The sequence below is a fragment of the Cervus elaphus genome, chromosome 5 (assembly GCF_910594005.1).
Source record: "Cervus elaphus chromosome 5, mCerEla1.1, whole genome shotgun sequence".
Classification (NCBI taxonomy): domain Eukaryota; kingdom Metazoa; phylum Chordata; class Mammalia; order Artiodactyla; family Cervidae; genus Cervus; species Cervus elaphus.
This window is the reverse complement of record NC_057819.1, coordinates 114,947,095-114,960,787: the sequence shown is the minus strand read 5'-3', so window position 1 is coordinate 114,960,787 and position 13,693 is coordinate 114,947,095. Positions and strand designations below refer to the sequence as shown.

At 43.6% G+C, this 13,693-nt stretch overlaps 1 long non-coding RNA gene across 2 annotated transcripts in view; it reads left to right on the top strand.

Annotated features, from left to right (window-relative positions):
- The first annotated feature begins 54 nt into the window (after positions 1 to 54).
- LOC122695142 overlaps positions 55 to 13,693 on the top strand; it is a 38,303-nt gene continuing 24,664 nt past the window's right edge. Inside the window, exons 1-3 of one of the 2 annotated variants that reach the window (XR_006341312.1) lie at positions 56 to 163; positions 1,181 to 1,299; positions 2,167 to 3,194. This is a non-coding gene — a long non-coding RNA (uncharacterized LOC122695142). Of the gene's footprint in view, positions 164 to 1,180; positions 1,300 to 2,166; positions 3,195 to 13,693 lie in introns of those variants that run through there. The other variant, XR_006341313.1, reaches the window with a different exon arrangement.

Below are 13,693 nucleotides of genomic sequence, written 5' to 3'. Positions count from 1 at the left end.
GCACAGGCGCGGAGTGAGGCCACGCCCCCTCCTGCCCACCCGCCCCAGCTCTGCGCCTGCGCAGTGAGACGCGCAGGGCAGCGGGGAGTGACCGGGTGTGGGGGAAGGGAAGTGAGGGAGGGGACGTCCAGGTGTCTGGAGTCACCGGCGCTCTGCTTTATAGGTAGGTGAGCGGCTCTGCCTGCTCTGCTAGGTAGAGGGGCTGAATTCAAGCTAATTTTCTTCTTTTAAATTTCTATTTTTAAATTATATGTATCTAACAAATTTTACCATTTTAACCATTTTTGATTACAATTTTGTGAAGTTAAGTACATACATATTGTTCTGTAACGGTCTCCAGCAGTCACCTCCAGAACCTTGGCACCTTCCCAAGCTACCTGTTGAACAGTAACCCGCCCTTATTACCATTCTGCTTTCTGTCTCAGTGAATTTGACTAAGTGCCTCATACAAGTGGGATAACACAGTATTTGTCCTTTTGTGTCTGGCTTGTTTCACTTAGGTAATGTTCTCAAGGTTACTCCATGTTGAAACATATATCATAATTTTATTCCTTGTTAAGGCTATATAATATTCCATTGTATGCATATACCACGTTTTGTGTTTTATCAATCCATCTGTCAATGGACATTGGCATGCTTCTACTTAATGCTGCTAATGAACATGGGTGTCTGAATATCTTGTTTGAGTGCCTACTTTCAATTTTTCTGGGTATATGCCCAGAAGCAGAATTGCTAAATCATGGCAGGATTGTGTTTCCTTTATTTGAGGACTTTCCATACTATTTCTCACAATGGCTGCACCATTTCACATTCCCACAGCAACACACATGAGTTCCAGTTTCTCCACATCTTTATCAACACTTGTTACTTAAAAAAAAAAAAAAAAAAGCCATCTTAATGAATGTGAGGTGGTATCTCATTGTGGTTTCTATTTTATTTTAAATTTCAAAAAGTTTTAAACATGCAAGCATGATTTTGAATTTTTACTATATATTTTTTATTTTGAAAATTTACATAAATGGTATCAGAGTGTAATATCCTTTTGTATCTTGCTATTTTCACCCTACTTTAGCTTTAGTGATTTAGCTATGTTGAGACTTGTAGATTCATTTCGTTCCTTTTAACTGCTTCATAGTATTTCATTGGATGGATAAAAACAGTTTATTCTATTTCCACACAGGGGTGATTTGATTGTTTCCACTTATTTGCTGTTACATCAAATGCCTACAGGAGTTATCCACTTGTGAATGTGAAGAAAAATATCTTTACCAAGAGCTTGTGCATCTTCAACTTTACCAGGTTTGGCATATTTTTTCCTAGATGGTTGTTACCAACTTATACTTTTAACCAGCAATAGCATTCTCATTTCTCTATACTCAGTTCCACACTTGGGTTATCAGATCTTCATTTTTGTCAGCTCCAGGTAACTCATAGCTGTAACTTCCAGTTAGGATCACAATCAAAGCTGATTCAATTTTCTCTTGTTACTGATCCCTGGGAATTGCCTGTTCATTTCCTTTGCCCTTTTTTTTTTCTATTGGGCTGTTTCTCTTAATTCAAGATATTCTACGAATTTTTTTCTTGGTTTTATGGGTTGCAAATATTATGGGTCTATGGTTTGTCTTTACCCTTTGTATATGATGTCTTTTGCCTCAGAGACGATTTTCATTTTAATGTAGACAAAGTTACCCATCTCTTCGGTTATGATTTGCACGTTTTATTCCTTCTTAAAGGACCTGCCTCTTCTCCCACTATCTTAAAGTTGTCCTTCGCTGTTTTCGTCCCAAAGCCCAAAAGTAGTTTTGCTTGTTTCTTGTAGGTCTTTAGTGCATCTGGAACTTATTTGGAGGCCTGCTGTAAGATAGGGATCTACTTTATCTTTTCCATATGGATGGCCAATTGTCTCCGAACCAATTATTGTAGAGTCGGTGCAGTCCGGCCTCTCCCCCACCCCCAACATTCCAAGCCCGGGCTCCGACGTGGGCTGGCTTCTGGCCGCTCTTCCGCTCGATTGGGCTGTGGGTCTGTCCCCGTCTGGCGAGCTTTTTCTGGGAGCCGCTGCAGAGACTCTGATGAGAGCACCACGGCCAAGAGTCATGCTCAGACGAGGATTTTTTTTTTTTTTTTTTTTAGGTTTTGTTTCCTCTCTCTCTCTTTTTTTTAAAGGAGAACTCGGCCGCCTTCCAGCCCCGGCCGCCAAGAATCTTCTGGTCTTTAGAAGGCGCTGGCTTGCCCCACGCCTGTCCTCTCCCGGGCTCAGTTTCCCTCCCCTAACCGTACCGGGCCTCCTCGCCTGCTCCCTCTAGCTCCCGCCCTGCCGTCGGAAGAGTTCGAGCGCCTTCCCAGAGAATCCGCAAGCCGGCCGGCCGGCCTCTTCTGGGAGGATCTGGCTGCTTCCTTTGAAGTTTTGAGGGTGGGGTCGGAGCGCCTTCGTTAGCCTTGAATCTCCCCTCCCCCGACGGACCTCTCCTTAGGGCTGCCTGTCTTCAGAGGCTTTGCCAGGCCCCTCTCAGAATCCGCCCAGGTGAAGGGGACGGCTTCGGAGGTGATAGTAAACTTGCCAGGCCTCCCCTCCTTTTGAGCTTGGAATGGCTGTTTGCTTCCTTTAAAATAATAAGCTGTAAGCCCTTTAGGAACACTTGTGAAACGTGGGAATTTAATTTCCACCTTTTCTTAATTAACAATAGTGCCTTGCTCCTCCTTCTCCCAGAAGCAGGAAAACTTGAAATCTCAATTTATAGGCAAACAGGTTAGAACATGTGAATTTCTCGGAGTTGGAGAAGTTGCAGTGTTAAGTTTTCTCTAAGAAGCCATCTCTGACACGGTTGAGACTCCTCCTCCTCTGCAGAAAGGGGTTGGAAACTGAGGTGCTTGTGTACATTAGCTGAGCTGAACAAAAATCCTCCCAGTTATTAGCAGGGTGTGCTTTCCATTTCTGCTGAGAACTGACCTGTCTGTCGGGGTTAAATAAAATGATGCCTGAGCACTTAGCACAGTGCCTGACTCATAGTCAACACTCAGCAAATATTAGCTGCTGTTATATCACAAGATGCAGTTGGAGTTAAAATATAGTTTGGCTGCTGCTAGAGATGAAAGATCTTATTCGGGGTAAAAACTAAATGACTGATTGTTTTAAATAAATGTGAAAAAACTTAAAGCCTAATTACTTTGTGATGATCCTACAGATTCAGTTTCAGAGCAGACTTCTGTTGAGGTTGAACAGAAGGCCCAGGTTCATGGTCCATCTCTTAGGACCTGGAGGTCATTACCCACAGCTTGATTATTGAGTGCTGAGTTTAATATGTTTGGCTCTATGATCTCTGATTCAGGTTATGATAATGTAGTGGGATTTGGCCTTCCTTTGTCTGAGGCTTTGGTTTGCATCTGATAGTACATGTAGCATTTGTCAACTAACAAGTTTGTTAAATGTCCTAAGCCTTTACTGAACATTACAGATTGAATAAAACTTTAATTTGTTTTGTGGCTGCATCTTGTGCCTTACCGGATCTTAGTTCCCCGACCAGGGATTGAACCCTTAGCCTCAGCAGTGAAAGCATAGAGTCTTAACCACTGGACCCCCAGGGAATTCCCAATAAGACATTATTTTGAGAACTTCCCTGGTGGTTGAGTGGCTAAGACTCCTCATTCCCAATGCAGGAGCCTAAGTTTGATCCCTGGTCAGGGAACTAGAGTTCACGTGCCACAACTAAAAAGATTCCGAAATTGAATGATCCCGCATGCTTTAACGAAGATCAAAGATTCTACATGGTGCAACAAAGACCCAGCACAGCCAAATAAATCCAAATAAGTAAAAATAAGTAAATATTTTTTAAAAAGACATTATTGGGGAGGCACCTTTGTTTCTGGGCTTTTCTGAATGCCTGGCCTATGGTAGGCCAGGAATACAGGTATCTTGTGAAGTAATGAGGCAGTGGTGTGAAAATGAGGGTGTGTCTCAGGGTCTTGAGACTGGGATACTGTGACCGCGGGAGTTTAACTTTCAAAATGATGCCAAGGAAAAAGGTTAAACAATGAAACCAGAGAGCCGAAGCTCTTTATGTGAAAGGAGTTTTACTAAATTCATATTTTGGTTGTGAAATAGAACAAAACTGGCTATTTTGTTCTGTGTTGTTTTCTTAAGGAATAGGAAAAAGAAAATAAACCTGAAAGTAATCCTATTTGCCTATTATTTGCTTATTCTTTTATTATGCACCTACATTACACATAGCACACTAATATGAGAGGGGAATAGAGGTGTTCATGAAGTTGCAGAGGAGATAAATATACAGCAAGCTTGGTGTGTAGAGAGTATAGAGCTGGCTTAACTTGGGGTAGGGGCAGGGAGAGGCCAGAGAATTGGGGAAGACTTTTTGGAGCAGGGCTTCCCTGATAGCTCAGTTGGTAAAGAATCACTGCAATGCAGGAGACTCTGGTTCAATTCCTGAGTTGGGAAGATCTGCTGGAGAAGGGATAGGCTACTCATTCCAGTATTCTAGAGCTTCCCTTGTGGCCCAGCTGGTAAAGAATCCACCTGCAATGCAGGAGACCTTCCATCCCTGGGTTGGGAAGGATCCCCTGGAGAAGGGAAAGGCTACCGCCTCCAGTATTCTGGCCTGGAGAATTCCATGGACTGTATTGTCCATGGGGTCACAACGAGTCAGCCACGACTGAGCGACTTTCACTTTTGGAGGAGATTGTCCCTGGCCTGTCTTGAATGTCTAGTAGGAACTAGGCAGGTGGAGAAAAAGGGGGTGAGGGAAAGAGAGTGGATACAAATCAGTAGGAAGAAAACACAAGCTCAGAAAAAAATGGATGGGGGACTTCCCTGGTGGTTCCAGTGGGTCCTTGCTCCCAACACAGGGGTCCCAGGTTTGATCCCTGGTCAGGGAACTAGATCCCACATGCACAAAACTAAGAGTTTGTTGCCCTAATTAAAGATCCTTGCCGAAACTTTAGACCTGACACAGCCAAATAATTTTTTTAATATTTTTTTAAAAAGAAAAAAGGAACTTCCCTGGCAATCCAGTGGTTAAGACTTTGCCTTCCAGCGCAGAGTGTGGGTTCGATCCCTGGTTTGGAGTTAAGATCCTATGGTGCCTGTCAGCCAAAAAAACAAAAGATAAAACAGAAGCAATATTGTAACAAATTCAGTAAAGACTTAAAAATGGTCCACATCAAAAAAAAAACCTTAAAAAATAAAAAAGGAAAGATCCCTCTGACATCAGTGAGATGGGCATGCTTGAATGGAGCAACAGGCAAGCTTTCTAGCCAGGCCTGAAATGAGAAGGGCCCTGCCCAAGCGACAGATTCTAGAGATAGAGTGGAAAGAATCCACAGCAGTTCAAGATGGCTGAATGTGTCATGGAATTAAGGGAGAGCGAAGAGTCTGAGCAGACAGATTTCAATCTTGGGACATTGGGTGAAGGTAGGGCCGTGTATTGAGACGTGTGAGTTCAAGAGGAGCATGTTTGCAGAGGTTGAGAAGCCCCAGGTTTGAGAAGCCTGGGGAATATCCAGATGGAAGTCGGGGGCCGGCAGGCAACAGAGAATACAGAGGCCCAGAGCGAAGAAGCAGGATCTAGGTGGAGAGTTGGCTGTACCCAAGTGGCAGTGGAAGCCATAGGCCTGAATAGAATCACTCAGGGACGATGCATGGTGTGGGATGTTCCTGGACTGGAAGAGGACTGGAATAGAACCCAATAGAATATAACACCTAAAGGGTAGGAAGATTTTATTGCAAAGAAAAATGAAAGAGCAAACAAAAAGGCAGAAGAAAAATTAGAGCCTATCAGTGAGGTTTGATTGCCTGCCCTCCTTGTTCCTGGCAGAGCCCTGATTTTGTTCTGCATTCCACCCCTCCTCCAAGCAGCAGTAAATCCTGATTAATCCAAGCCAACTATGGTTCTCACAATTTCCTTGCCAGCAACTGATTTAGGAAGGGATATGCGATGCAATTCAGGTCCATGAAATGTAAGGAAAGACTTCTGGGGGCTTCTGGGGAAGATCTCCTCGCTGGATAAAAGTAGATAGGAAGAGGGAATTCCCTGGTGGTCCAGTGGTTAGGATTTGGCACTTTCACTGCAGAGGCTTGCATCCAACCCCCTTAATCGGGGAACTAAGATCCTGCAAGCCACGAGACATTGTAAAAAAATGAAAGAAAATTTGCACTTCTTCAGTTGCATGTTGGCACCTGGGACTACTACAGTCATCTTTTAATTGTGCAGAGAGCATCTTGAGGATCGGAGAAGGCAATGGCACCCCACTCCAGTACTCTTGCCTTGAAAATCCCATGGACAGAGGAGCCTGGTAGGCTGCAGTCCATGGTGTCGCTAAGAGTCCGACATGACTGAGCGACTTCACTTTCACTTTTCACTTTCATGCATTGGAGAAGGAAATGGCAACCCACTCCAGTATTCTTGCCTGGAGAATCCCAGGGATGGGGGAGCCTGGTGGGCTGCCATCTATGGGGTCGCACAGAGTCGGACATGACTGAAGTGACTTACCACCATCAGCAGCAGCAGCAGCATCTTGAGGATAAGCCATCATGCTGAAGATGGTAGAGCAGAAAGAGGGAAAGCACCTGGATCCCTGATGCTGCTGCTGAGCCATCAAATTAATCAGCCCCGGAGCTGCCTTGTATCTGGATCTCTTGAAATGTGGGATAGTTCCTTATAGTTTGTTCTTGCAGCTGGAGGCAACCCACTCCAGTATTCTTGCCTGGGAAATCCCACGGATAGAGGAACTTGGCGGGCTACTGTCCATGGGGTCGCAAAAGATTTGGACACAACTTAGTGATTAAGCAACAACGGAGGTATAGCCACAGAGAAGGATACTGTAGAAATCTAGGAAAGAGAATGTTCTAGGGAGGAGATGATTTGACATCTGAGGCTGTAGGAAGATGGAGTAACATGGAGATAGAAAAGGGTCTTTCTAGTGTGGGGGATTACTAGTGACTTCAGTGAGCATAGTAACCCTGGGAGTAAAGCTAGATTGCAAAAGGTTGTATGTGTATTCTCAGTCACTCAGTTATGTCCAACTCTTTGTGATCCCATGGACTGTAGCCTGACAGGCTCCTGTGTCCATGGGATTTCCTGGGCAAGAATACTGGAGGAATGGCTTGCCATTTCCTCCTCCAGAGGATCTTCCCTGACCCAGGGATTAAACCCATGTCTCCTGCATCTCCTGGCAAAAGTTAGTTACCCTTCTACATAGTTGGCACTGTATTTGAGGAATAAATTTGAGGAATATTTGAGGAAACATAAAATTAAGACATGTGGAAGATAAGGAGATGGGCAGGGTGTTTGAAACAGCAAGTTTAACATGGGGATCACAGATCACTTCCAAGGGGTTTATGGATAGAATAGACCATGAACTTAAATGGAACGAATTATATTTTGATTTTTCACTCACCTCTAATTAAAATTTAGCCTTCCTTTCCATTGTAACTGTAGGCATCACACTTCACTAGTATTGAGCAGTGCCTGTGACTCTGTGACACAGCTAAAAATCACAGCTATTTTTAGATCACATCACAGCTGATGCAGATGTTACAAAATATTGTTTATAATCTTTACTACCTGTGAATGAGTTGTTAGGCCCCCTCGAGATCTTGTTATTTAATGCATTCATGGATGACACAAAAATAAAATGAAAGAAGTTCATGTATGATTATACCATCATTTATTTGTTTATTTTGAACTGGGGCATCATGGCTTTGCATGGGCTTTCTCTAGTTGCGGCAAGTGGGGACAGCGCTTCATTGTGGTGTGTGGGCGTCTCATTGCAGCGGCTTCTCTTGCTGCAGAATACAGGCTCTAAGTGCTCAGGCTTCAGTAGCTGCAGCACACGGCCTTGGTAGTTGTGGTGCTTAGGCCTAGTTGTCCTCACGACACGTGGAATATTCCCAGATGGATACAGGGGTCAAACCTATATCAAAACCTGGTCAGGGAACTAGACCCCTCGTGCCACAACTAAGAGTTCATATGCCACAGGAAAGATCAAAGATCTCAAGTGCTACAGCTAAGAACACGGCACAGTCAAATAACTAAATAAATTTTTTAAAATATTTTTTTAAAAAACTGCATCATTCACCAGACTGCCAAAAGCATGCCCCGGATTCCAGAAGCATCTGTGGTGTGATAAGGGTTAAGAACTCAGCTCTAGGGACTTGTCTGGCAGTCTAGTAGTAAGACTCCATGCTTCCACAGCAGGAGGCATGAGTTCTATCCTCGGTTGAAACTAAGATCCCCAAAATAAATTAAAAAATAAATAAAACAGCAATTTAAAAAAGAACTTAGCTCTCAAGCGGAAAAGAGAGAAAGGGAGACTTATACAGAGGAGGTGGGAATGTAGTGTCTGGGGAACACTGTGTTTTAGAGCATGGGAGAAGCTTGCAAAAGCCTCAGTATTTCAACATGATGTTGAAATGCTAAAGGGACAAAGGGGATTTTGAGAACCAAGTCCCTGAGGAGACTGGAGCTCTTGGGATGCAGGGCTCAGGTGGAGGGATTAACTACAGGAAGGAAACTTTTCCCACAATGAAAGGGAGGAAAGGATGAGTGTGGATAAAAATAAGTGTTTTAGTCGGGTGGGAGCAGGGACAGGAAGTTGAGGGGGATTCTGCCTGATGGCTTCTATTTTCACCATCTAGTAGGAGTGAAGTTATCTGCTGAGAGTAAGAGGGGAGGTGACAAAGGTAGGGAGCAGAAGAGAGGGCTGACAGGCACAAGTATGAGGTCTCCCAGTCCAGTGGGTGGAGAGGGCTGGGACAGTTAGGGACCACCAGAATGTCAAGGCAGTAGTCCAAGTGGGAGTGTGCTGCCTCGGGCAGTGTTCAGCTGCCCAGGTGTGGGAATCAGAGGGCATATCAGTGAAAACCAGGGCTGGGTTTTACCAGGAGGATGGGGGTGAAGATCAGGAGAGTAAATGAAGGATGGATCAGATTATCCAGACTGCCTGGAGAAGAATGTGAAGCTAGGAAGGGACTGATTGCTTGGAAGAGTGAAATCAACATTAGAAGCAGCAGAGTGGGACTAAGGGAATGAGAAGGTTGAGGTGCCGGAAGTGGTGGTGCAAGCCTTAGCCAGTCAATTTTGAGGTTAAGGAATAGTTTGTGGGATGGCAGGTGGTGGGGTCTGTCCATGGTGTGTATGATGAGTAGAAAACTAGGAAAGGGCATTGGAGGTGAGGAGGTCAATAAACAGCCAGTCCAGCCAGGACCACCCATGTGGATGTAAACGTGAAGGTGAGGTTTGGAGTGGAGAAGAAAATCTGGAGAATGTGAAAGAGTGACTTGGAAGTAGGAGGATCTTTGGAACAAGCAGAAGAGTGTGCTGGTGGATAATAAGTGCCTCAAAGGAGGAGGGGGGCTTTTTCAGCAAGGTGAGAGTAATTATCTAAACCTACAGACTGGGAGAAAATATTTGCAAACAATGCAATGGACAAGGACTTAATTTCCAAAATATACAAAGAGCTCGTACAACTCAATGGGCTTCCCTCGTCCCTCAGTCAGTAAAGAATCTGCCTGCGATGCAGGAGACCTGGGTTCGATCCCTGGGTCAGGAAGATCCCCTGGAGAAGGAAATGGCAACCCACTCCAGTATTCTTGCCTGGAGAATCCCATGGATGGAGGAGCCTGGCGAGCTACAGTCCATGGAGCCGCAAAGAGTCGGACATAACTTATCGATTAAACCACCACATATGACTCAACAAAACAAATAACCCTATCAAAAGTTGTTCTTCTCTGAAGAAGACATGTGCCAACAGGCACATGAAAAGTTGCTCAACATCTATTATTATTAGAGAAATGCAAATTAAAACTACAATGAAGGGATTTTCCTGGTGGTCCAGTTGCTAAGACGCCACACTCCCAATGCAGGGGACCCAGGTTTGATCTCTGGTCAGGGAACTAGGTCCCACATGCCAAAGCTAAGAGTTCACATGTAGCAATGAAGATCAAAGATCCTGTGTGCCACAGTGAAGATCCAGCACAGCCAAATAAATAAATATTTTTAAAAACCTACAATGAAGTATCACCTTACATAGTTCAGATGTCCATTATCTAAAATTCTACAAATAATAAATGCTGGAGAGGATGTGAAGAAAAGGATGTGAAAAAAATTCCCACACTCCTACACTGTTGGTGGGAATGTAAATTGTAGTCACTATGGAGAACAGTATGAAGGTTCCTCAAAAAACTAAAAATAGAGTTACCATATGATCAAGCAATTCCACTCCTGGGCATATATCTGGAGAAAACTCTAATTTGAAAATATAACTCACATCCCAGTGTTCATAGCAGCATTGTTTACAATAACCAAGACATGGAAGCAACCTAAATGTCCATCAATAGACAAATGGATAAAGAAAATGTGGTACATATATATAATGGAATGCCACTCAACCATGAAAAAGAATGAAATAATGCCATTTGCAGCAACATCAATGGACCTAGAGATTATACTAAGTGAAGTAAGTTCAAAAGAGAAAGAGAAATACCATATGATATCACTTATATGTGGAATCTACAATATGACACAAATGAACTTACCTACAAAGCAGAAATAGACTCACAGACATAGAGATCAGACTTGTTCCCTAGGGGGAGCTGAGAGGAAGAACGATGGACTGAGAGTTTGGGTTTGGTAGGTGTAAACTATTACATTTAGAATGGATAAACAATAAGGTCCTAATGTATAGCACAAGGAACTATATTGTAATACACAGTAATAAACTATAATGGAAAAGAATCTTCAAAAGAATATATGTCTATATATATATCTGAATCTCTTTGCTGTACACCATAAACTAACACAACATTGTAAATTAACTGTACTTAAAAAAAGTTAATTGTCTAAAAATAACAATTAGGAGATGAAAGAATGCCTACCCACCATGAGGTGGAGAGTGGGGACCCACGCTTCTGCTGTATAGCCAGGGCTTCAGAAAAACAAACAAAACTAGCCTTTATTGAAGAGGCCAGAAAGAGTCACACGATTTTGGACCTGACACCATCTAGTACAGTGGTTTCCAACCCCAGAAGATAGTCACCCTCCCATGCCTTACACCAGCCAGGAGGCACTTGCAAACCAGCAGAGGCCTATTTGGTTGTATGTCAAAGGTGGGGGTGGACAATACTGACTTTCAGTACCTAGAGATCAGAGATGCTAAATGTCCCGCAGTGTACAGGATAGATCCACACTGCAGGTGACCTGTCCTGCCATGATGCTGGTAGTACATCTCATACACTTTACAAATGAGGAGACGGGGTTTCAGAGAGCTGTGTGCTGACGTTTTGGAGCTTCTCTTTGTCTTGATATCATGTTAAGATCTGTGTCTGTGTCTGAGATCACTGTGATAGACACTGGTGGTTGGTGAGTCCCGTCTGCTCTATCTAGTCGCCTCCCAATAATTGGTCTATGGTTGCCTTAGTTCTGGCCCGTGAGATGTAAACAGAAGCCGTGGAGCAAGACTCGTGGGAAAACTTTTTCAAAGGGCAAGTGCAGCCAGAGGCCTTTTCCACACTTGCTCTGTTCTCTTTCTTCTGTTGGAAGCTGTTTCAGCAGGTGTCTTGTGTCGGGAGCACAAAAAGCCACGTGTTAGTGATGGAGCAACACAAAATAGAGAGGCCATGTGCCCCTGGGACATCCCAGGGGATCCAATGGTTAAGACTCTGCACTTCCACTGCAGGGAACGTGGGCTCAACCCCTGGTGGAGGAACTAAAATCCCATATGTTGTATAGCATGGCCAAAATATTAAAAAAAAAAAAAAAAAAAGAGGCCATGTGTCCTTGATGGTTTCCTAACCTCAAGCTTGGACTGCCTACCTCTGGATTTACCAAGGGAGAAAAACAAACTACTGTTTATTTAAGCTGCTTTTAATTTAATGTTCTTTTAATTGCAGCTCACTGTATTTCTACTTGATTGAGTCAGAGGGCCAGTTAGTAACAGAGCCGAGGCTAATCCCAGGTGTTCTCTCTCAGAATCCAATATTCTTTCCTTGATAGTAATGAATCTCAACTAGTGGATCCCAGACAAGCAGCATCAGCATTGCCTGGGAACTTGTTAGAAATGCAGGGAGTTCCCTGGAGGTCCAGTGGTTAAGATTTGGTGCTTTCACTGCTGAGGGCCTAGATTCAATCCCTGCTTGGGGAACCAAGATCCCATAAGCTTTGCTGGTTCAGCTGAAAAAAAAAGAAACACGGAATTTCATAGCCCACCTCAGACCTGGGGGTGGAGCCCAACAATCTGGTTTAAGGAGCCCTCTACATGATTCTCTCTCACCTCAGTTTGAAAGCCATTGCTCTCTAGCTATGGTCCTCAGGTTTGGTCCTGGCCCAGCAGCATCAGCGTCACTTACAGACTTGTGAAAAAATAACTATCTTAGGGCTTCCCAGGTGGTTCAGTGGTAAAAGCATCCTCCTGCCAGTGAGGGAGAAACAGGAGATGTGGGTTTGATCCCTGGGTCAGAAAGATCCCCTGGAGGAGGAAATGGCAACCCACTCCAGTATTCTTGCCTGGAAAATCCCATGGACAGTGGAGCCTGGCAGGCTACAGTCCATGGGGTCACAAAGAGTCAGACATGACGATTACAAGAAAAAAAAAAAAACCATTTCAGGTCCCACTCCAGATCTACTGGATCAGAATCTGCATTTTCAGGAGATCCTAGGGTTATCTGCAGGCATGTTGAAGTTTAAGGAGCATTGCTCAACAATATGCTCTCCAGTGTCTCTTGATTACTTATTGAAGCAAGAGTGCTGAAACAGAGATGACTGACCAGGCTGAAATAATACACTTAGGATTCAGCTATTTACACCACATAACAAGATCTAAACATTTTAAAATTTAAAAGATATAATCTACAATTAAACTTTCAAACTTTTATTTTAGACATTTAAAAACATAAAAATTAACAAGGATCATATAATTGTACCATATATACTTCATAGTTCTTTTATATTTTATTTAAAAAAAAATTTTGGCCATGCCCCACATCATGTGGGAACTTGGTTCGCTGACCAGGTATCGAACCCACAGCCCCTGCATTGGAAGGCAGTCTTAACCACTGGACCGCCAGGGAAGTCCCATGTGTGCTGTGCTTGGCTGCTCAGTTGTGTCCAGTCCTTTTCGACCCACTGGACTGTAGCCCGCCAGGCTCCTCTGTCTATGGGGATTTTCCAGGCAAGACTACTGGAGTGGGTTGCCATGCCCTCCTCCAGGGGAGCTTCCCAATGCAGGGATTGATCCCAGGTTTCCCACATTGCAGGTGGATTCTTTACCGTCTGAGCCACCATGGAAGTTCCGTAATTGATTTCAAATGAAAAACTTATCCCAGGTATAAATTTGAGTATGCTCTTTTAGGAATCACTTGAATGAGGTGAATTTGTGTATGCCACCAACGCCTCTGTAAAAGAAATCATGCAGTATTTTAAAAATAAATGTTTTAATATATTTATACTCATTGGAAAAAAGTTAGGGGAAATTTCAATTTTTTATTTTATTGTGTAGTTTTTGCATCCCTTCTTGTACCGTTTATTAGAAATTACATATTTCATGATGGCATTTTCAGGATTCTGCTCTTGTCCTTAGTTCATGCCCATGTTATCCCTGATTGCTGCACTCTCGTAGTTGCTAACAGATACAGTTTCATCAAATGGATGATCTTAGGCCCTCATTTCAACTTGCCCTAAAATAT